Source organism: Mauremys mutica, chromosome 2 (assembly GCF_020497125.1).
Source record: "Mauremys mutica isolate MM-2020 ecotype Southern chromosome 2, ASM2049712v1, whole genome shotgun sequence".
Lineage (NCBI taxonomy): Eukaryota > Metazoa > Chordata > Testudines > Geoemydidae > Mauremys > Mauremys mutica.
Genome location: NC_059073.1, coordinates 43,607,133 through 43,632,625, shown reverse-complemented (window position 1 = coordinate 43,632,625; position 25,493 = coordinate 43,607,133). Strand labels below are relative to the sequence as shown.

The 25,493-nt window shown below is 41.8% G+C and overlaps 1 protein-coding gene across 1 annotated transcript in view; it reads left to right on the top strand.

Moving 5' to 3' along the window:
* The window catches only part of CPQ (carboxypeptidase Q), a 228,991-nt gene that overhangs the window by 98,566 nt on the left and 104,932 nt on the right, over positions 1-25,493 (top strand). The window lies entirely within an intron of this gene.

The window sequence follows — 25,493 nt, the reverse complement described above, 5'->3', positions numbered from 1 at the left end:
GCTTGATGTCCATTGAGCTTTGCTTATATGCCAAAGTGCTCCAGGGAGCTGTTCATTTTAACTGGTGCAATATTTAGAAGATGATTGACTGTCTCCTTAGCATGTATTCTGCATGCATTTTTAGAAGTCTGCAGCTGTGATACCACATAAAAATAGGCTATAGCTTATTAAGTAGGTTTTGGAAACAAGCCCAAGTCTGAAAACTTCTTTTAATTCATTAGTTTTGGGGGTTTAAAACTTTAAAATAAGACCTGTAAAAAAAGAAATAATTTAATTTTGCTCCCATCCAGTAAATGTAGCACATTTTTCATTGGTTAAGTCAGCACTGTTTTAGATACATATGCGTAAGGATGATGGTGGATTTGAGGAAAGAGTATTTATCTGAAAAGATGACTACAGTTTAGCTTTCAGTTGGTTTATTCCTTTTATACAAGCAACTGGTGATTCTAGTACTTCGGGTTATATGAAAGTTATGTAAGGTACATGATCTAAAAATAATTTCATGTGACAGAAACAAAGTAATAAAAATAAATCTTTCCTGCCTCTCGAGGAAAGGATTGAGTGGTGGTGTTTTTTCCAGGGTTGAGATGGAGAATGGAATATCATAAAGAGAAGCTAGTGCTTCTATTTTGACCTGGGAGAGAACCAAAAAAATATCCCCTGTACTTTTGGCCAAATTATTTCCTCATTTACAAGTGTAAATTTTGAGTAAACCCCACTGGAGTTGCACTGGAACACCGAGGGCAGTAGCTTTCCTTTTGGGGCTGAGCAAAGATCAACACAGCTAATAAATTCCAAAACTTCAGGGAATATTCCAGATATCAATGGCAGAACCCTGTTGATTTTTGCAAAAATTGGAAATTCCAAAAGAGGAAAATGGGAGACATATGAAGTCTGTGGCATCTGGTTAGCAGAGCCACCAGCTTCAACCACCTCTGTAGTTGTCTATAGATTAAAAAGAAAAGAAGAAGAAGAAGAGAGAGAGAGAGACAGAGACAATGGGGGGGGGGGGATAAGGAGCATAGAGTCCCTAAGATGCGGGAGAGAAAGGGATCTTGGTACTGGAGGAGCATATAGACCCCCTGGGGAAGGCGAAATTGGGGGAAGGGGTGCACACAGAGTTCCTGCCATGTTGGAGAAGTGAGGGATGGGGGGGACAAGAGGGGAATGTGGGTGTATACAGAACCCCTGCTATAGGGGGAGGATGGGAGCCCTTGGCATGTGGGGGGCACACGGAGCCCCTATGTAAAGGGCTCCACTCACTGCAGGTTCACCTCCTTGTGGCTAGACCAGGGAATTATGTTTCACCCCATATGGCGCCTCCTGTGATCATAAGAACGGTCATACTCAATCAGACCAAAGGTCCATCTAGCCCAGTATCTTGTCTTCCAACAGTGGCCAATGCCAGTGCCCCAGAGGGAATGAACAGAACATGTAATCATCAAGTGATTCATCCCCTATCACCCGTTCCCAGCTTCTGGCAAACAGAGGCTAGGGACACCATCCTTGCCCATCCTGGCTAATTGCCATTGATGGGCCTATCCTCCAGGAATTTATCTAGTTCTTTTTTGAACACTCTTATAGTCTTCACCTTCACAACATCCTCTGGCAAGGAGTTACACAGGTTGACTGTGCGTTGTGTGAAAAATACTTCCTTTTGTTTGTTTTTAAACCTGCTGCCTATTAATTTAATTTGGTGACCCCTAGTTCTTGTGTTATGAGAAGGAGTAAATGACACTTCCTTATTTACTTTCTCCACACCTGTCATGATTTTATAGACATCTATTATATCCCCCCTTAGTTGTCTCATTTCCAAGCTGAAAAGTCCCAGTCTTATTAATCTCTCCTCATGTGGCAGCTGTTCCTAACCCCTAATCCAATTCCAATATATCTTTTTTGAGATGGGGCAACCACATCTACACGCAGTATTCAAGATGTGGGCGTACAATGGATTTATATAGAGGCAATATGATATTTTCTGTCTTATTATCTACCCCTTTCTTAATTATTCCCAACATCCTGTTTGCTTTTTTCACTGATGCTGCACTTCGGGTGGATGTTTTCAGAGAACTATCCACAATGACTTCAAGATCTCTTTCTTGAGTGATAACAGCTAATTTAGTCCCCATAATTTTAGGAGTATATTGGCATTATGTTTTCCAATGTGCATTACTTTGCATTTATGAACATTGAATTTCATCTGCCGTTTTGTTGCCCAGTCACCTAGTTGTGTGAGATCCTTTTGTAGCTCTTCGCAATCTGCTTGGGACTTAACTATCTTGAGTAGTTTTATATCATCTACAAATTGTGCCACCTCACTCTTTACCCCTTTTTCCAAATCATTTATGAATATATTAAATAGGACTGGTTCCAGTACAGACCCTTGGGGGACACCACTATTTACCTCTCTCCGTTCTGAAAACTGACTATTTATTTCTACCCTTTGTTTCCTATCTTCTAACCAGCTACCAATCCATAAGAGGATCTTCCCTCTTATCCCATGACAGCTTAAGAGCCTTTATGTTCACCTATGTGTCTGACAATTTTGTTCTTGACTATAGTTTCAACCAGTTTGCCTGGTACTGAAGTCAGGCTTACCGGCCAGTAAGTGCTGGGATCACCTCTGGAGCCCTTTTTAAAATTGGCAGTACATTAGCTATCCTCCAGTCATTTTGTACAGAAGCTGATTTAAATGATAGGTTACAAACCACAGTTAGTAGTTCTGCAGTTTCACATTTGAGTTCCTTCAGAACTCTTGGGTGAATACCATCTGGTCCGGTGATTTATTACTGTTCAGTTTATCAGTTTGTTTCAAAACCTCCTCTGATACCTCAAACTTTGACAGTTGCTCAGATTTGTCACCTAAAAAGAATGGCTCAGGCTTGGGAATTTCCCTCAGATATTCAGATGTGAAGACTGATGTAAAAAATGCATTTAGTTTCTCCGCAATGGCCTTATCATCCTTGAGTGCTCCTTTAGCATCTCGATTGTCCAGTGGCCCCACTGGTTGTTTAGCAGGTTTTCTGCTTCTGATGCACTTAAAAAAAAAAATTGCTATTACTTTTTGAGTCTTTCACTAACTGTACTTCAAATTCTTTTTTGGCCTTCCTAATTATATTTGTACAGTTCATTTGCCAGAGTTTATGCACCTTTCTATTTTCCTCACTAGGATTTAACTTAGAAACACAGTGCCCCTGGCATGGAGGGGTTGCAGTGAGTCCCTGAAATAGAAGGCGATGTGAGATTTGCACACGGGGAACTAGTGGGGAGCAATAGAGAGATGCAACGAGATCATGGTGCCCAATATGTGCTTGGCCTACAGAAGCTATGAAGTGTATGACCCCCTAGTGTACTATAATTGCTGCAACTCTGAAGGTTCTTGGAAGTGTGCATGGAAAAGAGAGAACTTTGTTTTTCTAATGATTGAAACAGCACCTTTACTGTTATAAAGATCTACTCATGCTCTGTGAGCAGAGACATCTTGGCCATAACAAACTGTCCATGAAAGTCACCTATTTAAGATTTATCCCATAAAATATAGCGGGGGAAATGTATAATTTGTGCATCCCTCAGAATAAAGTAATATACTGGGAACAAGAGATTTTGCCCAATAAATTAGTGTCTGCTTAAAGCACAAAGAAAATTCTATTTGAGTTTTTAGTGAAGAAACTCATCCAGCTTGGGAAAACTAGATATAAAAGTGACCTTCCCCCCATGAATCTGAGAGCCTCTTATTGCATTTATTTGAGAGATGATCCTCTAGCAGCTAAATAGTTTATGAAAGAGCAGCTATACAACAGTGGACAAAAATGGCTGACTAATATTTTTATGGCTTCAGTGCTGTTAGTATAAATATAAATACAAGTATATTGTTTTGTAATGGGTTTGCTTTCTTTATAAAAATATCATTTTAATTCAGGTGTATATATTGTCATAATATCCATAGCTTTTCTGCAGGGCTGGTAGAAATTGGTGAGAAAGTTACCATGATATTGGCACTGGCAAATGAATGTGTGTGGGGGGGGGCTTTCCCTACAATCTCAGGGGTTATGGGTTTGGGAGTCTGCAGGAAATGTTTTTTACCCCATCCCTAGCACGGACTGGCACTTACCTAGCACTTTACATAACCTCTTTTAATTGTGAAGTAGGTCATAAATGTTACTTACAGTTTACATATGGGGAAATACAGCCTCAGAGACATTTAGGGAGTTCACCACAATCATATACAATATACACAATGTCACAGGCTCCTGGCTCTGATGTTGTTACATAACCCACCAAATCACAGTCCCTCTCAAGCATGGAGCTTAACCTAAATAATTAGTATTAGCCCCATTTTCAAAAACTGAAGCTGATTAAACAATTAAACGTTGGCTTATTGAATTAGATACCTATTACTGTCTCCACTTAGTTGAGGAACTTTGAGCATACCCATTAGGAACCCTGTTTTTTCTGGAGTTTAACCCTGTTTTTTCTGGAGTTGGTCTGTATGGTATCTCAGAGGCATGGATTAGCTCCAATATCATGCCCATCATTTAAAAATAAATCTAACCCAGGTTAGAGTACAGCACAAATATAGTTTGATTTTTAAAGCCTTTGTTCGAAATTGGTGTAGCTGAAAGGTGTATATAAATATTGATAAAGATAAATGAGAGAGAAATTAGCTGATGGGAAAACCTAAGATGTTGCAGAGATTACCTTTCAGGTAAACACCCACATATTTAGATGCTTAACAGAAACTTTGGTGGGATGGGGTAGGTGGTGGTTGTTGCAAAGCAAACAGCTTCTCTTTCAGTATATTTTCATGGTTTGTCTTGTATGGAATTAAATAATCATGAAAAGCTATCTAAACATTTCTTTGAACTGGCAAAAGGTTCATTTCAAGTTCTGGGCAAAGGTTTGCATTGGTTCTGTTTTTATTGGAAACTTTTCCTATTCCAACCATAGTACACAAAACATCACATTATGCATGAGCTAAAGTGATTGGGTATGTCCACACTACCCACTACCTGCCGGATCGGCGGGTAGCGATTGATCTACAGGGGATCGATTTATTGTGTCTCATCTAGAGATGATAAATCGATCCCCGGATGCGCTCCTGTCGACTCCGAAACTCCACCAGGGCGAGAGGTGGAAGCGGAGTCGATGGGGGAGCCATGTCCATCAATCCCGCGCCGTGAGGACGGGAGGTAAGTTGAAATAAGATACGTCGACTTCAGCTACGCTATTCCCGTAGCTGAAGTTGCGTATCTTACATCGACACCCCCCACACACACCCCCACGCCCCCCCCCGGTGTAGACCAAGCCTATATGTAACATACCTAATACAAAATCACAAAGACAAGGAAATGAAAACTTAAGACATATGTTTTTAGTCCTCCACACAGAGACACGCATCTCACCACTAGAGCAACCCCCATACCACAGATAACAGACCACAACTTTAACTTTGCCCCAGTAGGGATGGCAGCCTTCCAGCACCCCGTTCCCCAATATCCCCACCATCATAAATAGCCAGACTCCCTTACTCTCTGTACTGCACAGTTCTGGAATATCACATTCATGTTTGAAGTAGTGCACACTTCTTTTTCACGTCTCTCTGGACTCAAAATACAAAAATCTTACAGTCTGCATTTACAGCAATGGTTCTCAAACTATGGTCTGGGAAGCCCCAATGATCCTTGGAGACTACCTTGGTGGTCCATAGTCTTAAACGTTTTGAGAGACAAGCCATAGAGGGATTGGGACATTGGGAAGAGAGAGGATCTCTTTTTCCCAAGTGGTGTACTGAACAGGAGAGTTAAATAACCACTGCATTTCATCAGCCCTGAAGGAGCTGTCATGATGTATGCCAGGAATGAATATATATGAATATGCACAGCTCAACTTAATCTAAATGGCTGTATTGAAATATCCATGCCAATTTTCTGCTGGAAACCATTTAGTGTTGTGTCAGTTTTCTCATCTATGCCCTTTTCTTCCTGTCATGCAGTAATGCTTCTTGGTAGGGGAAGAAATGATTCCCTTTCATGATGCTCTAAATGTAAGCCCTGTCCTGCCACTGCTGAGTCCCAGTATACACAGTGACTGTGTCTTCATCTAGCATTGTTGTTTGTCCTGGGGAGACCCCCATGTGCAGGGATAAATCATAGGGAAGATCAAAGGCAATCTGAAGTGAAGATCCTCCACATGTTGTTTCTAAAGACATTTTTACTCCCCAGTTGATTGCTGACTTGCCAGTCATCTATATGAACCACACCTTGTGAACTATGTAAAGCACGTTTGTTTATATTACAGACTTAAAATAACTGCTCTTTGATTGAAAGGACCTGCAAAGATTTTTCCTCCTCTCAGAAAGGAGCTAACAGTAGAGCTACTTGCTGAAAGCTCAGACTAGCAAGGGGAAGAGAGAGGTATTCAGTACATGACTAATTTCAACCCAGTTAGTTTGTACTATCCTGCTCCACTCTGCTGAGTTCCCCAGAAGGAAGGCGTCATTTTGTAGTATCGGAGCTTAACTCTGTGCCCTTCCACATTAACTGTATCTAGAGGGCTGAGAAGATGTTTCTTTTTTAGTATGGGGTGGTGTTTGAAAAGGCTTTTTTTTGTTTTTCCTAAAGGAATATAAAATGTTATAAAATATAAAATATAAAACTTCTAAAAATGCCACTTACCTGTTCCTCTTCAGATCAGCTGTTTGAAGGACATGTATTCTGTAGGCTCACCTAGTGTTCCACACACAACCTGAATTAATAATAGTTGATGCCCAAAATAACAGGTGGGGCTTTAGGTTGCAAGCTTCATTTCCCCACCCCACCACTCCTCCACCACCTGTTCCTCTTACATGGTTGATCATAGTTTTGGAGTGGAAATGTTTGAACACTGATCTGGACCTCACTTTGTAAACATTTGGGTGGGGATTGAAGGAAGCTGGTGGGGAAGTGGGAAGGAAAAATGGGAAGGGGGCCTCTCTCCCATCCTTCTCCTTCCAGATCCCAAACTGGAGCGTTTTATTTAGGAGGGAACAGTATTTATCCCTGTGACCTTAGGCACCCCTATATTCACACCCTACTGCAATTATATTGGTACAAAATATGCCTTGTGAGGTATCATTTGAAAATTAATAACACACTGGTTATTAATATCTTTGTCAAATGCATGTGTTAACCTTTTATGTGACGTGAATTCCCTCTATATGATGTTATTAGAATGTGTGTCAGATCAGACAGCCTGCTGATATAGATTTGTGATAAATCTTGGCATACCAAAGAGATTCCAGAAGGCTGGAGGAGTGCTAATGTTGTGCTAATGTTTGGAGAGGGCAAGCAGGATGGCCTGGGTGGCAGTAGGCCGGTTGGCCTGACATTGATCCAGGGCAGGATGATGGAGAAGCTGATGCAGGATTCAAGAGATGCAGAATTAGAGGATGAGAATACAGTTGATGCCAATCAACATGGTTTTGTGGAAGACAGGTCTTATCAAACAGGTCAGATTTCATTCTTGAATGAGATTACAAGTGACTGCGTGGATGTGGTATTCTTGGACTTGGTACCACACAATATCATGATTAGAGGATTGGTGCTATGCAATATCCAAGAAGCACACATTAAGTGGATTAGGAACTGGATGGCTGGCAGGCAAATCTTGGAAAGTGATTGTGAATGGGAGAGAGTTGTTCTGGTGGAGTTCTGCAGGAATCAGATTTTAGGCCCAATCCATTCAATATTTACATCAATGATCTGAAAGTAAACATGGGGTCACTGCTTGTGGAATTTGTGGATGGCATGAGGATTGGCAGAGTGGTAGATGGTGAGGATGGACGGTATGATCTGGATCACTTGGTAGGCTGAGCCCATTAGAACAAAATGCTTTTTTAGTGCAGGCAAGTGCAAATCTGAGACTGGGGAGTGCAGGCCATGCCTACAGAGTGAGGGACTGTCCTGAAAAGTATTGGATCTGGAAGGGATTTGTGGGTCTTGGTGGACAGTCAGTGTGATGGTTTGACAGGGAGGGTTGTTGTGGTCCTTGGATGTGTAGGCCAGGGTGTGGTTTATTGGGTGGTTGCGCCTCTGTGTGCAGTGAAGGGAGTGCTGTGTCCCATTCTGATCTCCACATGTTGAAGAGAATGTTGGAAAATTGGAGGGGGTGCAGAGAACACTCACAAAAATGATTCAGGTGCTGGAAAACATGCCTTACAATGAGAGATCTAGAGTTCAGTCTGTTCGTTTGATCAAAAGACGATTGTGAGGTGATTTGATTAGTGTGTAAATTACCTTCAGGGGAGAAAATACCTGGTACCAAAGAGTTCTTTAATCTAGCAGAGAAAACCATAACAAAAACCAATGGCTTGAAGTTGAAGCCAGACAACTTCAAATTAGAAATTAACACAATTTTCTAACCATGAGTGTGGCTAGCCATTGAAACAAATTACCAAGGGAAGTCATGGATTTGCCATCTTTGTCTTCAGGTCAGTAAAGGAAACCTTTCTGGAAGTTGTGCTTTAGCCAAACGCAAGTTTATGGTGTCAATAACCAGGGTAAGTGAATGAAACTCTATGGTCTGTGTTTTACCAGAGGTCAGGCTAGATGATGTGTTCCTCTCTTCTGGCCTTATAGTCAATGAAACCACCTGCAAGTCTCCTGATACATCTTCCCCCTGCTCTGTGGGAGTCTGCAGTGGATATAGAGCTATTGTGCTCCTATGACTCACTATAAAGCAGCCAGAGCTCTTCACTTTCATTCAGCTGGTGGCCAGTAGGGGAGCCACTGAGCAGTAACAGCAAGGAAGGGCCGCAGCCAGTCAAAGCATTCTCAGTTCCCATCTGAAGTGCCCAGAAGCAATGCCTCTATGGCCTCCCAGCAGTAATGGGGCTTATTCAAAAACGTCAGTTAAAAAATCGCAGTGCATGGCTTAGTGAACTCGTTGTCCATTCCAGAGGAACAGATGGAGGTATCTGACATACTATACAGCTCTCAAGAGTTTTCATCTTGGAGGACCTCATCTTCCACGTGAATGAATCCTCTAATAACTGAGCCCAAAACCTCCTATTCAGATTTTCCACCTTTGACCTCCGATCAAGTCATTCCACATCCTTGGGGTTATTTTGGACTTCAGTTCTGTTGGATGTCCAAACATGCATGGTAGAGGTAAACCGTTTCTTCAGTCTGCAGCTGACCAGAAGATGGTGTCATCTAATGGCTAGATCTATGTCAAGTGACGAACCACATATTTGTAACAGCCACATAATTATTGCCATTCCCGGCTGGGAATTAAACCACACACCCTGACAAAGCTTCATCTGGTACAAAACATAGTGCCCATCTGCCTAGCAGCACGGGTCACCATGAACTCACCATCCCAATGCTCTGTCTGCACTGACTCCCCACAGAATAGAGTCCGAGTCAAGGTTTCTGTTCTGGTATTTAGAGTTCTATAAGGAAATGGCTGTAGCCTGAGAGATCTGTAGTTGATCTGCAGCCATGCTCTCCATCACATCGACATCTGGGACAAGTAAACTGATAAACAATAGGTGGAGGGCAGAAGACAGAACTTTCACAGGAGCTAACATAGACTGTGGAGTGCATTCCTACAAGAAAAATGACCAGACCTCACAAGCAAACACATTTCTTTGATTTAGCTTTTTCTCGATAACTTCTACACACAAGCTCTCACACACACCAACAAGACAAGTCTATGAGCGAATCACTTATTTCTCCTACTGTCTTCTGGGATAGAAGAATAGGGAAGAGAGATTTCTGTTTTCAAGTTCTTGAATGGTGTTCAGTTACTATAGTGATGTGGGCTTTAGCAGTCCCTAAAAAGATGGATTCTAAACTTTGCTTTAAAGAGTTTTGTTTAAAATTAGTGCCATAAAAGGTGAATGCATCTTTTCTTGCTAGCTAGAGTTCTTTTGTTGCACAACCTCACTGTTAACTCACTTCTGATACAATCTCAGGTCCTCATGAAAACATGTTTAGCACTGAAATAGAATTGCTTCTATTCACCAAAAGCTGTGCAGTTCACCCATTTGGTTACTCCAAGAGCAATGAGAGATTTCTAAAAGAAATTTTGCAGCTTGGAGTGCTTTGTTTCTGAGTGTTACAGCATAGTGTATGCAATTACAGTGTTTTTGGCCATCCAATCATAAGAATGTTTGGTGAGTGTGTTCAGAGCTGGAAATGATCCAAAGCACATTTATAGACCAGTATCTCAGGCCAACCCATTCTTCCTTGAAATTCTAACCTTACTAAACTTCTGATGCTGCTCCAACCTCCAGAATGCTTGACAAGTTGACATTATTGGAAGATTTTTAAACTGTAACTAATAACCAAAATTATTTCTACAAAGTCAGTTTAGTGTTGGTCAGGAAAGCTGTTTACTCAACAGCATGTAATGAGGACAATGTGCAGTAACTAAACATGGATTTAATCACTAATTCTTTTTCTGTTTACTATATCTTTAGTAATTGAGACACTACACTTACAGTGCATTTAAGGTACTTAGCCTTATATACTGAATGAACATGTAAGCAAAGAGTTCATTTTGACTTCTTTCTTGGATTCAAATGCAAAACCTTGGTATAAACTGTAACATCACTGTGGTTTTAAAAAAAAACTCCATTGAGGCTAAGAGTTTAACAAAAAACTACCTAAGTCAAGTAATAGAAATCTTTTGACTGCTCTATGATTATATAATATTGATTAGTATTGGACCAATAAAGACCTATGACATACACCCTTTGACCCAGCAGGTTAAGCAATAGATTTTAAACACAGCCTCCTGAAACCCAGTTATTCTATCCAGTATAATGCTTTGAGGATATCTTCTAGCCTCACCCAGTTTCCAAAGCTTAAGATGCTGGAGTATTGTGTCCAGTTCTGGACACATTTCAGGAAAGATTTGGACAAATTGGAGAAAGTCCAGAGAAGAGCAACAAAAATTATTAAATGTCTAGAAGACATGACCTATGAAGGAAGATTGAAAAAATTGGGTTTGTTTAGTCTGCAGAAGAGAAGACAGAGAGAGGACATAACAGTTTTCAAATACATAAAAGGTTGTTGCAAGGAGGAGAGAGAAACATTGTTCTCCTTAACCTCTGAGGCTAGGACAAGAAGCAATGAGCTTAAATTACAGCAAGGGTGGTTTAGGTTGCACATTAGGAAAAACTTCCTAACTGTCCGGATGGTTAAGCACTGAAATAGATTACCTAGGGGGGTTGTGGAATCTGCATCATTAGAGATTTTAAAGAGCAGGTTAGACGAACACCTGTCAGGGATGGGCTACAATACCTAGTCCTGCCATGAGTGCAGGGGACAGGACTTGATGATCTTTTGAAGTCCCTTCTAGGGCTATGATTCTATGCAGTGGGTCCTCTGGCAGACCTACTTCTTAAGAAGGAGAAAATCACTGCTCCTTTGTTTCTATTATCCATTTAATCCACCCTGCAAGGTAGGGGAGAGAGTCTAGAAAGTGAAATGGAAGTGTTTGCAATGATGAGCATAGTGCATGTTCAAAAACACAATACAGTGTTAAAAGTATCCTTTTTGTTTGTTTGTGTTTGGCTTTTTTGTTTTTGTTTAGAATAAAGAGTCTTCCTATGATATGAAGACTATGGCATTATTTTCAACTTCTTCATCTCACATATGTGGACTCTAAAAATATTGCAACTGAAAGTAGATGCATAACTAACATTAATAATGTTTGTTTGATTTATTAGGTATCCTTTGAAAGGAATACTTTGTGACGTGTGATATGGTTTTTAGTGAAAGCAATTACATCCACATACTGTAACTCTTCTAAAAGCCAACCCTGTCACTAGCTGATTTCTTTATGGGGTAAATGGATACCTGCATACCCATGGAAAATTTATTGAGGGAAAAGAACGTATGATTTTTATTCAGTGCATTTTGTGTGGCTGAAATGTGGTTACTAGGTAGACAGAATGATTAATTACTGGTTTATTAACTTGGAGAGTTTAACTGTTCTGTTAAAAACCTGTTGCTGTTTGCTTTTCCCAAGAAGATATTTTATAATTGAATGAACTATTTAAAATGTTGTTGCCTTTAATTGAAAGGCAACCTGTCAGTTTGTTAAACGCTAAATCCTCTTACTGTGAGATTTCTTTTTCATACAGATGTTGGACATTTGGGAGGATAAGAGTGCCACAAGTGAAGAGATTGGTTGACATGCAGGTGCCCCTTTTCACTGTCTGGTGCAGTCTGAAAGGAGTTTCAAATTCACCTCAGTGTGCACATGTTAACCCCTGCCACACTCCTGAGGCAGGATATCAGTTTTCCATGGTCAACTCTGTCACGTACTGTGGGGAGGTATGTGAATGAGGCCTTAGCACAGGCCCCAGAGGAGATCTATCAGTGCCACTAGCACTATCTCTGTTCCATGTCCTAGCCTGAAGCCTGATAAGGAGAGGCCCAGGATACTGGCAATGTCTAGATGGAGTAGAAGACGACACTTTGTGAGCTGCTCTGTTAACTTGCTCAGGAACAGAAGATTAATACTAAGTGGTAGGTAGAGGTGCGAATTGTGTTGGTATTTTAAGCACTGCCTGGATTTATGGTGTGCTTTTGGTGGGTGGTAGATTTTTCTCCTTAAAAGAGATGTTGACTATCTGAGTTAGTAGGATATGGACCAAGAATTTCAGGGAACCCAGTACAAAAGCAGACTAGAAAGAGTTCTGTCTTTTAGGCAATGCTGAGAGCAGTCCATGGAATATCTGTGGGTGGAGTTCTGGCTTTGGATGAGGACTGTGTAAAATCCTATTTCTGTTTAGCTTTTGTATGTAATTGCAGTTAATGTACTTTTGCAAGTATAGAATATTTAACAACTGTTACATTGCGACTTTGTTTTATGAGCTTGTTTCTGCAGTAGAAGGAAAGTGGACCTCTTAATCAAAGCAGTGCTGCTTATGATATTCAGTGCAAGCAAACAAGGTCCCTACAGTTTACTTCTATGTTCGGCAGTTCCGGAACAGAAACCAAACAGCCATATCTGTTTAGACTGCATCCATTCTGTCTGTCCTTTGTAGCGATGCCAATGTTCTCCACATCACTGAGTTTTGCAGTTAAAAAACAGAGACCACTTTACTTTGTTCATGGGACTGAAAGCTGCTTGCAATATGAGATTCCAGCACTGAAATTTTTTAGAGCAAATTACACTCTCTAGCTAGCAGTTAAAGTAGTCAAGAGTAAGTGAAAAACTTATTTGTCTTGACTTCTCTGATGTTTTTTCAGCATTGTGTTCTGTCAGTACATTTCTAAAACCTCGAATACATTTTGATTAAAAAAAAACCTGGAGGAGTTTTCACTATGTTTTACAGGCAGGCACTTTGTTTCTTGGGTTGTACTGACTATTTTTGTCACATGGCTTTCTAGTGAACTCTGAGGGTCAGTTAACTATGAAAACTGGGAAGGACACAGACATTAAAGGGCTATAGTTTCTTAAATGTAGCAACTGAACTGTGAAAAAAAATCCAATCTCATTAAAATAAGCTTCTGTTCAGGAGGACTAGAGTGTAGCAAAGGTTGTACCTATCTTTAAAAATCAGGTGACCAGTGAAGTCGAAAAATTTAGAGATGACACAATATTTAAGTTAGTCAAGACTGTGTAAGAAATGCCTAGTCTAACTACACAGCATGATGGCCAATGACATACGTCAGTACTGAAGGATTGCTGGGGGTGACCCTGTGATAAAATGATATAGGGAAGGTAAATCAAGCATTCCTACGTATCCTTGTAATTAACCAGTGAAATATATAGCAGCAAAATATTATTGAAGTTGAGAGCATAGTAAAATTCAAAATAAGATTACGAATTTGGGTGAGTAACAAGAACTTCCATAGTTAAGATCAGGGGGCATAAGATATTTTTTGAGAAGCTATATGAAAAATAGATGTATGTCCAACTTTGTGTTAACTAGGAGGGATGGGACTAAGCCACAACTTTAAAAAAAAAAATTCTGATACTAGTATCAGTTCTCTGATAAAAATTGTGATGAATACCAACTCTAAGTCTGGATAAACAAGACATCACATATCTATATCTAAAATCTCATGTTTATATATTCAAAGCTTTATTTTGCCATCTGGATGTGCATATCTATGATGAATATTTCATAGTTAAACATTTCAATAGACATTTGCATAATGAGAAAAATATTGGTTTTAAAAGTTCTGTTTGATCAGTTTTGAAAGCTACAGTATTAGATATTTGGTACAACATGTTTGTTTTTAATATTCTAGTTATATGTAGTAATAACTACTGAAAGCTTTCTACCCACTATCTGTACTTAAAATCAAGCATGGAGAGAGAATATTTGAAAGACGAGCTTTTCTGCATTCTATGGGCCAGATTCTGCCACCATTGCTCTGGGAGAGAAGTACTTCCCTCTGTAAATGGTCTTGATATGCTTTGATGAGAAAGGTACTTCTCTCCCTTCATGAGAGTGGTCCTGTGTTAGAAACCAGCTTTTCTCATCAGACATCACTCCCACTATACAGCTAAGAGCCTTTAGGCCATGTCTGCATTGGGAAAATGCATCGTGATAGAAACTGTGTGAGGTCAGGTGGCTACTCTCAGAACAGGATCCATGTTCACCTGTATTGATCTACAGAGTGCAGCAGAAAGCTGTTCTGATATGGTCAGCACAGCTCGTTACTACTGGTGAAAATGGGGGGACAGGGACCTTTATACTTTGGGTAAAGGTCAGGAAGAAAAGGGTTCAGTGCATTGTGGAACTGGGGGTGGAGGACTATAGAAACCTGAGATGTGATATATGCCTCTTGCCCCCATACATGCTGTACACTGGCAATGGTACAGGGCCATAGCCTGAGGAATGTACTTACCCACACCCCTCAGGCGTGCTAGCTTACTCACCTACTACTTGCCTTCAGACATGTGCTTCTGGGGTTTAGAAGTGGACAGTAGGGTAGCTATGGCACAACCTCATACAGGGACACGTGTACAGTCGCTAGTGTAGACAGAACCTGTGATGCATACTCCTCCTTGGTTCTTTGCACGACTCTCATCGTTTATGGCTGGATCAAAATTCTAAATACACAGTGACCTTTTATAGCATGGTGCTTTTAAGATCTTCCACATGTTTAGTTTCAGACAGTTTTCTCTTGACTGATGTAGAATAGCTGGACAAGATTGCCTTGAGCCATCGTTGTACATTTCAGGGGTTCTGTTGGGACTTCATCCAAAATATACTGCATTCAACTTTGGATATTACAGGCCAACTGAAGGGAGTTTGGAGGAAAGTAACAAAAATGAAGAGGGGACTGACAGTGAGGAAGTATTAAAAGTAACTAGTTATGTATAGCTTGGCTAGGAGACAGTTTTTTGGGGGAAAGAAGAGTATGCAGAATAAGTATCTATTTGAAATACCAGGAAATACTAGGAGCAATGGAATGAAATTAAATTCTCCTTTTCTTAGGATGAATATCATCAAAAATGTGTTGTGTGACAGATCAAGAGAAGTGGTGATGCCCAAGCAGTTTGTTCAGTCAGTAGTTGCAAATGTCCCAAGTACTACAACATATACTATGGGGAACCATCCTGTATTGGCAAAGAGATGCACTGGATGATATAATAGGTCTTATCCACTTCTAACTTCTAGGCATTTTTGTCATTTAAACCCACTGTTATTTGGATAGAACATCCTGTTTTTCCTTTGTTCATTTCAGATAAAGTCTGCTTTGCTTAGCTTTCTTCTACTTGTTTGGGAGCAGCCTTATGATATGCAGAAATCATAGGAATGTAGGACTGGAAGGGACCTCGACAGGTCATCTAGTCCTGTCCCCTGCACTGAGGCAGGGCTATATATTATCTAGACCAGGGGTCGGCAACCTTTCAGAAGTGGTGTGCCGAGTCTTCATTTATTCACTCTAATTTAAGGTTTCACGTGCCAGTAATACAGTTTAACGTTTTTAGAAGGTCTCTTTCTATGTCTATAATACAAAACTAAACTATTGTTGTATGTAAAGAAAATAAGGTTTTTAAAATGTTTGAGAAGCTTCATTTAAAAATAAATTAAAATGCAGAACCCCCCGGACTGGTGGCCAGGACCTGGGCAGTGTGAGTGCCACTGATAATCAGCTCGCGTGCCACCTTTGGCACCCGTGCCATAGGTTGCCTACCCCTGATCTAGACCATTCCTGACAGGAGTTTGTCTAACCTAGTCTTCAAAACCTCCAATGATGAAGATTCCACAACCTCCCAAAGTAATTTTGTTCCAGTGCTTAAACACCCTGACAGTTAAGAAATGTTTCCTAATGCCCAACCTAAATCTCCCTTGCTTCAACTTAAGCCAATTGCTTCTTGTTATGACCTCGGTGGTTAAGGAGAACAATTTATCACCCTCCTCTTTATAACAACCTCATGTCCCCCCGTCAGTCTTCTCTGCTCCAGACTAAACAAACCCAATATTTTCATTTTTATCTCGTAGGGCGTATTTTCTGTACCTTTAATCATTTTGTTGCTCTCCTCTGGACTTTTTCCAATTTGTTCACCTCTTTCCCAAAGTATGGTGTCCAGAACAGGATGCAATACTCCAGTTGAGGCCTTTTCAGTGCTGAATAGAGTGGAAGAATTTCTTCTCGTGCCTTGCTTAGAACACTCCTGCTCAGACATCCCAGAATGATGTTTGCTTTTTTTGCAACAGTTACATTTTTTATTCATATTTAGTCTGTGATCCACTATAACCCTCAGATCTTTTTCTGCAGTACTCCTTCCGAGGAAGTCACTTCCCATATTGTACTTGTGCAGTTGATTATTAGAACATAAGAATGGACATACTGGGTCAGATCAATGGTCCAGCTAGTTCAGTATTATATCTTCCTAAGTGTAGTCTGTTGCATTTGTCCTAATTGAATTTCATTCTATTTAATTCGGACCATTTCTCCAGTTTGTCAATATCATTTTGAATTCTAACCCTGGCCTCCAAAGAGCTTACAACCCCTTCCAGCTTGAGATCATCTGCAAATCTTATAAATGTACTCTGTATGCCATTATACAAATCATTTATGAAGACATTGCGCAGAACCAGACCCTGGACAGATCCCTGTGGGTCCCCACTTGATATGCCCTTCCAGCTCGATTGTGAACCATTGATAACTACTTTTTCTGAGTATGATTTTCCAGCCAATTGTGTGCCCACCGTATTGTAGATTCATCTAGGCTATATTTCTCTAATTTATTTATGGGAAGATGTAAACGTGTGGGCCCAGAGCTCAACCCTCCCAGGGGAGGAAGGGAGCCACACCGGCCCGTCATTCTTACGTGGGTTCTGCCTTGTTCCTTTAAGGCTGAGCAACACTATCAACAGACAGCTAGGGGCTCAGGCCTTCTGCTGCAAGGCTGAGCACCAATACAAGAGTCAGTTAGGGCTCAGGCCTTCTGCTGCAAGGCTGAGCAACAATATCAGAGTCAATGAGGGCTCAGGCCTTCTGCTGCAAGGCTGAGCAACAATATAAGAGTCAGTTAGGGCTCAGGCCTTCTGCTGCAAGGCTGAGCAACAATATAAGAGTCAGTTAGGGCTCAGGCCTTCTGCTGCAAGGCTGAGCAACAATATAAGAGTCAGTAAGGGCTCAGGCCTTCTGCTGCAAGGCTGAGCAACAATATCAGAGTCAATGAGGGCTCAGGCCTTCTGCTGCAAGGCTGAGCACTGGGGTGAGGGGGAAGACTGTCACCCGTGAGTGGGGTGGCAGGGGGGACGCAGGCCCACCCACTCCACTGCGTCCCGGCCCGGGGCCCTAAGCAGCGGCTATTACCACCGACGGTCAGTGGGGATCCTGACCGCAACACACTGACATGGGCATTGTTTGATCTGCAGCCTGACGGGGGTCGGCTGCCCCTGGGTCACTTCCAATTTCCCCCTCTCAGCCTACCTGGTCCATGGCATCCGCTCCCGGGAAGTCCAATAGCATGGGCTCCTCGCAGCCCGGGCTGGGGGGTAGATCCGGCAGTTCCTCGGGGAAGTCCGGCCAGTTCTGCTCCAGGGGTTCCTCAGGGTAACAGCAAGGGAGAGGTGACGTCTCTGGCGGTTCATCCTCGTAGGTGGCACGGGGGAGCTCCGGCGGGTCCTCCCAGTATCGAGCGAGGGGAAGCTCCGGCCAGTCCGGGCAATTGCTCTGGGCCCCAGCAGCTTCCCAGTCCCGAGTCCTCTCGGGCAGGTCCGCTCCCGGTGGTGGCTGGGCTCTAACTGAGCTTGGGTGGCCAGCTTTTATGCTTCCGGGTCGCCGCTTGACCCTCTGAGGGGCGGGCTCACTGCTCTGTAGCCCCGCCCCTTCCAGTTCCGGGGCTCAACCCTCCCAGGGGAGGAGGGGAGCCACACCGGCCCATTACAGAAGATCATGTGAGACAATATCAAGAGCCTTACTAAAGTCAAGATCTGACATCTACTGCTTCCCTTCATCCATAAGACTTGTTACCCCGTGAAAGAAGGATATTAGGTTGGTTTGACATGTTTTTTTCTTGACAAATCCATGTTGACTGTTACTTATCTTATCATCTTCTAAGTACTTGCCAACTGATTGTTTGATTATTTGTTCCATTATCTTTCTCGGTACCAAAGTTAAGCTGTCTGGTCTCTAATTTCCCAGGGTTGTCCTTGTTCTCCTTTTAATAGATAGGCACTATATCTGCTTTTTCCAGTCCTCTGAGATCCCTTCCACTTCCATGAGTTCTCAAAGATAATCACGAATGACTCAGATCTCTTCAGCCTGTTCCTTAAGTATTCTAGGATGTATTTCATCAGGCCCTGCTGACATGAAGACATCTAGCTTGTTTAAGTAGTTCTTAACTTGTTTTTTTTCCTGTTAGCCTCAAATTTTACCCTATTTACACTGATATTTATTATGTTAGTCATCCAATAACTGCTAACTTTTTTGGTGAAAACAAACAAAAAAGACATTTTGTTTGACTATTGCTGTGTTTTCTGTTAGTCTTTTGCTCCTCATATAGTAATGGGCCTACTCTGTCCCTGGTTTTCCTCTTCCTTCTCATGTATTGTAAAATACTTTCTTGTTACTCTTTATCAGGGCCGGTGCAACCATTTAGGCGATCTAGGCAGTCGCCTAGGGTGCTGGCATTTGGAGGGTGCCATTTTCTTCAGCAGGGACCGCGGCGGCCGGATCTTCGGCCGCCCCGGTTGCTGCCGGCATTTAGGCAGAGGGAGCTGGGGCAAGGGAGCATGGGGAGGGCCACCTGCAGCAAGTAAGGTGGTGGGGGGAGCGGCACGCAGGGGAACTCCCTATCCCAGCTCACCCTTTCCCCGCCTCCTCCCCGAGCACGCCGTGGCTGCTTCACTTCTCCCGCCTCCCAGGCTTGCAGCGCCTAAGCTGGTTGGCGCCGCAAGCCTGGGAGGCGGGAGAAGTGAAGCAGCCATGGCGTGCTCGGGGTGCTCGTGCACGGAGCAAGGGTGAGCTGGGGCGGGGGGGGCACCTCAGGGTGGAGTGGGGGAGCTGCCACGGGAGGCGCGCCTCAGGGTGGGGTGTGCGGGGGAGGGGAGGGCCCAAGGTGGAAGTTTCGCTTAGGGTGCGAAACATCCTTGCACCAGCCCTGCCCTTTATGTCCCTAGCTAGTTTAATCTCATTTTGAGCCTTGATCTTTCCAATTTTGTCTCTACATGGTAGTGGTGTTTTTAAAAAAATATTCATCCTTTGTAATTTTACCTAATTTCCACTTCTTTTATGACTCTTTTTTGAGTTTCATGTCCTTGAAGATGTCCAGGTTAAGCCAGGGTACCCTCTTACAATACTTCCTATCTTTCCTATGCATTGTCATAGGTTACTCTTGTTCCCTTAATAATGTATCTTGTGGACCTATGCACCATGATCTACTTAATGCATGCGCCTCAAAAAGTGAGGATCCCAGCCTGAATAGTTGCTTGTGCTTAAGGCTGGTTCTGTATTGTTTCCTTGTGTCTGCTTTGCTTTTTGTCTGACAGCGTAATCTTATATGTGGCTCCTTCTAGCAAGGCTGATGTCTTTTTAAAATGTCTTTAAAGTGAAGTGCCTGATGTTTCTATCACCTAGAAGAGGCTGGGAGAAAATGCACTAATGAAAAACTGAGGGACTCTCAAAATGTCTGTACATACAATCTGTAAGAGAATACCCTGTGCCTGTTAATTGGCCACATACAATGTGGGTAATTGTATTATATGTGGTAGGACAATAGTTACATAATTATATTGACAACCTGTGTAAAACGTGTTGAGATCTGTGGATAAAAAGCACTATATAATAGCTAGGTGGTATTATTATTATCAGCTTTAGCCAGAAAATGCATTTTTTTAAAAAAAACTCCTTTAACAAGCTTCTGGAATTGGCTGAATATGTCCTGGCCTTGCACTTTGAGTACTATACATCCTTGATGCCTCTTGTTTCTAAGTATTCATATTTTGTACTTAGCCTGTTTTGCTCTTAGCCATCAAATTCTTTAGTCTCTTGTGCTTCAGTGGAATTTAAACTCACCTGAATGCTTTGAGCAGCTTTCTGGGGGTGAGGACACACTCTTTCTGAGAGAATCTATTCTCACCAGGCTTATATCTGGTGTTTGTCATGAATTGTTGTAGGAATTGTCTTTTTTTTTTTTCCGACTTCTTCTTGGCAGAGTAAACCAAGCCCTTGTGGCTTATATACTCTGTAGCTACTACTTCTCCTAATTAAAGCCTCATCTGTGTTGTTCAGAAACAGTTTGTTGAACTGTGCTAAAGAAGCTAAATTATTTTAAACAGTTGGTCCAGCTAGTATGGGTGGGGGTAAAGGTGTGATTTTAACTAATTTTAGATATAAGCTTCTCTCATGTGGAGGAGGAATGAATTGTTGTAAGGAAGGAGGGAGAGAGTAGGAGGAGTTGGGTGTCTGTTGTGTGATGGCCAGGAGAATTCTAGGAATTTGTGGAGAGTCTAATTGTTAGACACTGGTCCTAACTGCTGTTTGTATACTGACATACATGTAACCAGAACACATTTTGGAAACTGAAATAAATAATAAATACTCTGAACAGCATTCAGTCTGGTTATGTTCATCTTAGCTTGCCAAAACCGTATTTAAACTGTTATCTGGAAGTGCATACAAGGTTTATACAATGTTCAGTAAATTCTAGATGGGGCCTAAATCTAGCTTCAAAGGCTTTAAGCAGACACAGAATTTTCTTATGCTTTTCTTCTCTGTAACCCTGAGAAAAAACTGTGCCTTTCTTTCTCTTCTCACTCTGTTGTCATTAATGTACTTTTTCACATCATTTTTTCCACACATTATTCCTCCAATCCTCTCTCACTTATGCGTCTCCTTTCATAACAGCCAAGTTGCTCCCATCCACAACTGACTACTGCAGACATGCACTTCTAGCTCTGAGCCCTCCATGTCCTGGAAGATTCAAATTATGCAGCAATCCGTTACACATAATAGTTTTGGTTCAGGCGACATTAGTTGATTTGCCATCTACCATGTGATTTAAGTGTGTGGCCGCGGTACAGTTGGGTTTAATCTTCGTATTAGAATAGTTCATCTGTCTGGAGTGAGAGGAGAAACTACAGAGAAAACCAGAAAACATGCAGATGCACAATGGCCTGTTTGTGTGTATAGTTAACATTTTCCATGTTATTTTCAAGTATAAACCTAACTAATGCTAATTCAGTTTATAAAGCATCCTCTGCCAAGGCTCTTGGGGCTCTGAGCTATAATTTAATTCTGTAAATGTATAAGAACATTATAAAAACATTAAAAACAATCTAATAATATACCACCCTCATAAACAAAAGCATCACATTTGTCATCTGCTCACTATGCTGGCTCCCCATAGAATATTGCATCAGGTTCAAGATCTCAGTTCTTTTCAAGGTTATCAATGAGCTAGGCCTGCGATACTTAAAAGATGACCTAAAACTCGGGGACAAGTAGTGTGGTTGGCAACTGCTGTCCTCTGGCATAATGGAGATGTGTATTACAAGGGTAAAACTTGTTCAGGAGATGGAGCTTTCTTGGGGACTGGTCCGAAACTCTGGATCATTCCAGAATAACAACCATCCCTTCTAAGAGCAAAGTGCACTTCTTTGACTTTGCCTTTACTAATAGAAATGTGCAATGCATAGTACTCATTAACTTTTTTCCAACAATTTTCCCCCTGTGGATAGAAAGGGAAGAATACCACATGGCAGTTGCATACTATTGGAAAGCATTCAGATGCCATGGTGATGGAACCTAAATAAAATAGAAGAAAAATCTTAGGCGGCGTGTTAAACTGGACGGGGGGCGGGTGGAGAGCTGAAAATGCTTCAAGGCAAAACAAGTTCCAGAGCCTGCAAATCATGTTGACCAGCTAAGACCTTTTTGAAAAAGTTACAAATGACTGAAAATGGGGCAATTGGAATGAAGTATGTTTAGCTCATATGTGCCTTTCCAAGTACTCTGTTTTTTACAATCCAGTATCTGGGTTCAAAATATTTAGGGTTGAAATCTGATTGTATAATTTTTATCCCTTTCACATAAATGTGTGGCCATTGTGACTCAGACCACTTATAGTGTGACATTAACCTTAACATCACCATTAACAAATTCTTTAAATATGGTAATAATCTAATTGTTTTGATATGTTTTATTTCTACTGAAAATACTTCAGGGGAAACTTTTTTTTTTTTTTTTTTTTTTGCACCATGGTTCACCCTTGCTTCTGATGTGAAAAAGAATTGATAGGAGGAAAATTCCTTTACAAATATCTAAGAAGGCTCACTTACTAGATTTAAGAACAGGAGGAGAAGTTATCTTCTATAAAGCCATGAATATTGACACTTGATGTTGCTGCTTTACTGATGACTCATTTTTCATTGCCCTGTAATAGTTTGGGACACATACTTCTCAGAAATAGTTACTGGTTATTTAAGCATAGTCAGAGAGTATTTAATGTAGGGTATTTATTTTTCTTTAACAGTTTGTTAGTACTGGTCTAGGTGACCTAGCACAATATTTCCTCTTCAAGTATGAGAAAGTTAAATATTTTGACTAGATATAATTCAAGGTGCTGCAGGTTTATTTAAAAAAATTATTTGCTATGAATTTCATCATAAGGAAACCTAAATCTTGTAACACCCAAGTAATAGTACTGTGCTTTGTGTGTGTATACACATTCCTCATGTTTATAGACTTTGGAAAAATCGTGCTTCTTACTTTATATGTTAGAGTGTTATTGATTCAGATTTTTGAAGCCTTAGGGTTGAATATAAGAAATTTGCTTCTGAAAGATTAAATAGACTGGAAATGTAATGACTTGAACACGTATATGTGCTGTAGGAAATGCAATATAACCCTAGTTAACTGAAGGTCTGTTTTAAGAGGTATTTTGGCTGAGAAGCTCCTTTCCTGGGTTGCTCAGAAACTCTCCAGGAGCAGACCTTCAAGATTCCCAGAGTTCCCCTTCTCTCCTTGGATCTTGACCCAAGACTGGGTGCAGATTACAAAACTCACGGTCTGACTTCTGATTATCTGAATCCCAATTATCCCCCAAGTCCTTGATGATTGATGTTTTACAGTATAGTGCTTCATCCTCTCAGAAGGGTTCATTTCCAGTGCTGTCTAAAACGTTTTAGTAGGCAATAATACCCTCAGCCTGCAGCAATCTGTAAATCCCACTGTCACATTTTCAAGCTTCCTTCATGGGGGAAGCATGGTCCAGTGGTAAGATATTGAACTGGGATTTGGGAGACTTGAGTTCAGCTTCCTTCTGTGACACAAACTGACTTTATAACCTTCAACACGTCCTTAGTACCATAGAAGATTAGAGTTGGAAGAGACTTCAGGAAGTCATCTAGTCCAACTCCCTGCTCAAAGCAGGACCAATCTCAAACTAAATCATCCCAGCCAAGGCTTTGTCAAGCCAGGCCTTAAAAACCTCTAAGGATGGAGATTCCACCACCTTCCCAGATAACTCATTCCAGTGCTTCCCCACCCTTCTAGTGAAATAGTTTTTCCAAATATCCAACCTAGACCTCCCCAACTGCAACTTGAGACCATTGCTTCTTGTTCTGTCACCTGCCACCACTGAGAACAGGCTAGCTCCATCCTCTTTGGAACCCCCCTTCAGGTAGTTGAAGGCTGCTATCAAATCCCCCCTCACTCTTCTCTTCTGCAGACTAAATAAGCCCAGTTCCCTCAGCCTCTCCTCATAAGTCATATGCCCCAACCTCCAAATCTTTTCCGTTGCCCTCCGCTGGACTTTCTCCAAATTTTTCCACATCTTTTCTGTAGTGGGGTCCCAAAACTGGACGCAATACTCCAGCTGTGGCCTCACCAGTGCCGAATAGAGGGGAATAATCACTTCCCTTGATCTGCTGGCAATGCTCCTACTAATGCAGCCCAATATGCCGTTAGCCTTCCTGGCAACAAGAGCAACTGTTGACTCATATCCAGCTTCTCATCCACTGTAATTCCCAGGTCCTTTTCTGCCCTACTGCCACTTACCCAGTCAGTCCCCAGCCTGTAGCAGTGGATGGGATCCTTGTTGAACTTCAAGATAAATTGGAGGATTGGGCTAAAAGAAATCTGATGGTCACTCTGGACCCTATCCCTACCCTCCAGCATATCTACACCATCCCTACCCCCCAGGTTAGTGTCATCCATGAACTTGCAAAAGGTGCAATCCATCCCATCATCCAGATCATTAATGAAGACGTTGAACAAGACTGGCCTTAGGACCAACCCCTGGGGCACTCTGCTTGATACCAGCTGCCAACTAGACATTGAGCCGTTGATCACTACCCCTTGAGCCCGATGATCTAGCCAGCTTTCTATCCACCTTATAGTCCATTCTTCCAATCCATACTTCAAGTTGCTGGCAAGAATACTGTGGGAAACGGTATCAAAAGCTTTGCTAAAGTCAAGGTATATCATGTACACCGCTTTCCGCATATCCACAGAGCCAGTTATCTCATCATAGAAGGCAATCAGGTTGGTCAGGCATGACTTGCCCTTCGTGAATTCATGTCGACTGTTTCTGATCACCTTCCTTTCCTCCAAGTGCTTCAAAATGGATTCCTGGAGGACCTGGTCCATGATTTTTCTGGGAACTGAGATGAGGCTGTCCAGTCTGTAGTTCCCCAGATTCTCCTTCTTCCCTTTTTTAAAAGATAGGCACTATATTTGTCTTTTTCCAATTGTGTGGGACCTCCTCCAGTCACCACGAGTTTTCAAAGATAATGGCCAATGGTTCTGCAATCACATCAGCCAACTCCCTCAGCACCTTTGGGTGCATTGCATCTGGCCCCATGGACTTGTGCATGTCCAGCTTTTCTAAATAGTCCTTAACCTGTTCTTTCACCACTGAGGGCTGCTCACCTCCTCCCCATACTGTGCTGCCCAATGCAGTAGTCTGGGAGCTGACCTTGACTGCGAAGACCAAGACTAAAAAAGCATGGAATACTTTAGCTTTTTCCACATCATCTGTCACTAGGTTGCCTCCCCCATTCAGTAAGGGTTCCACAC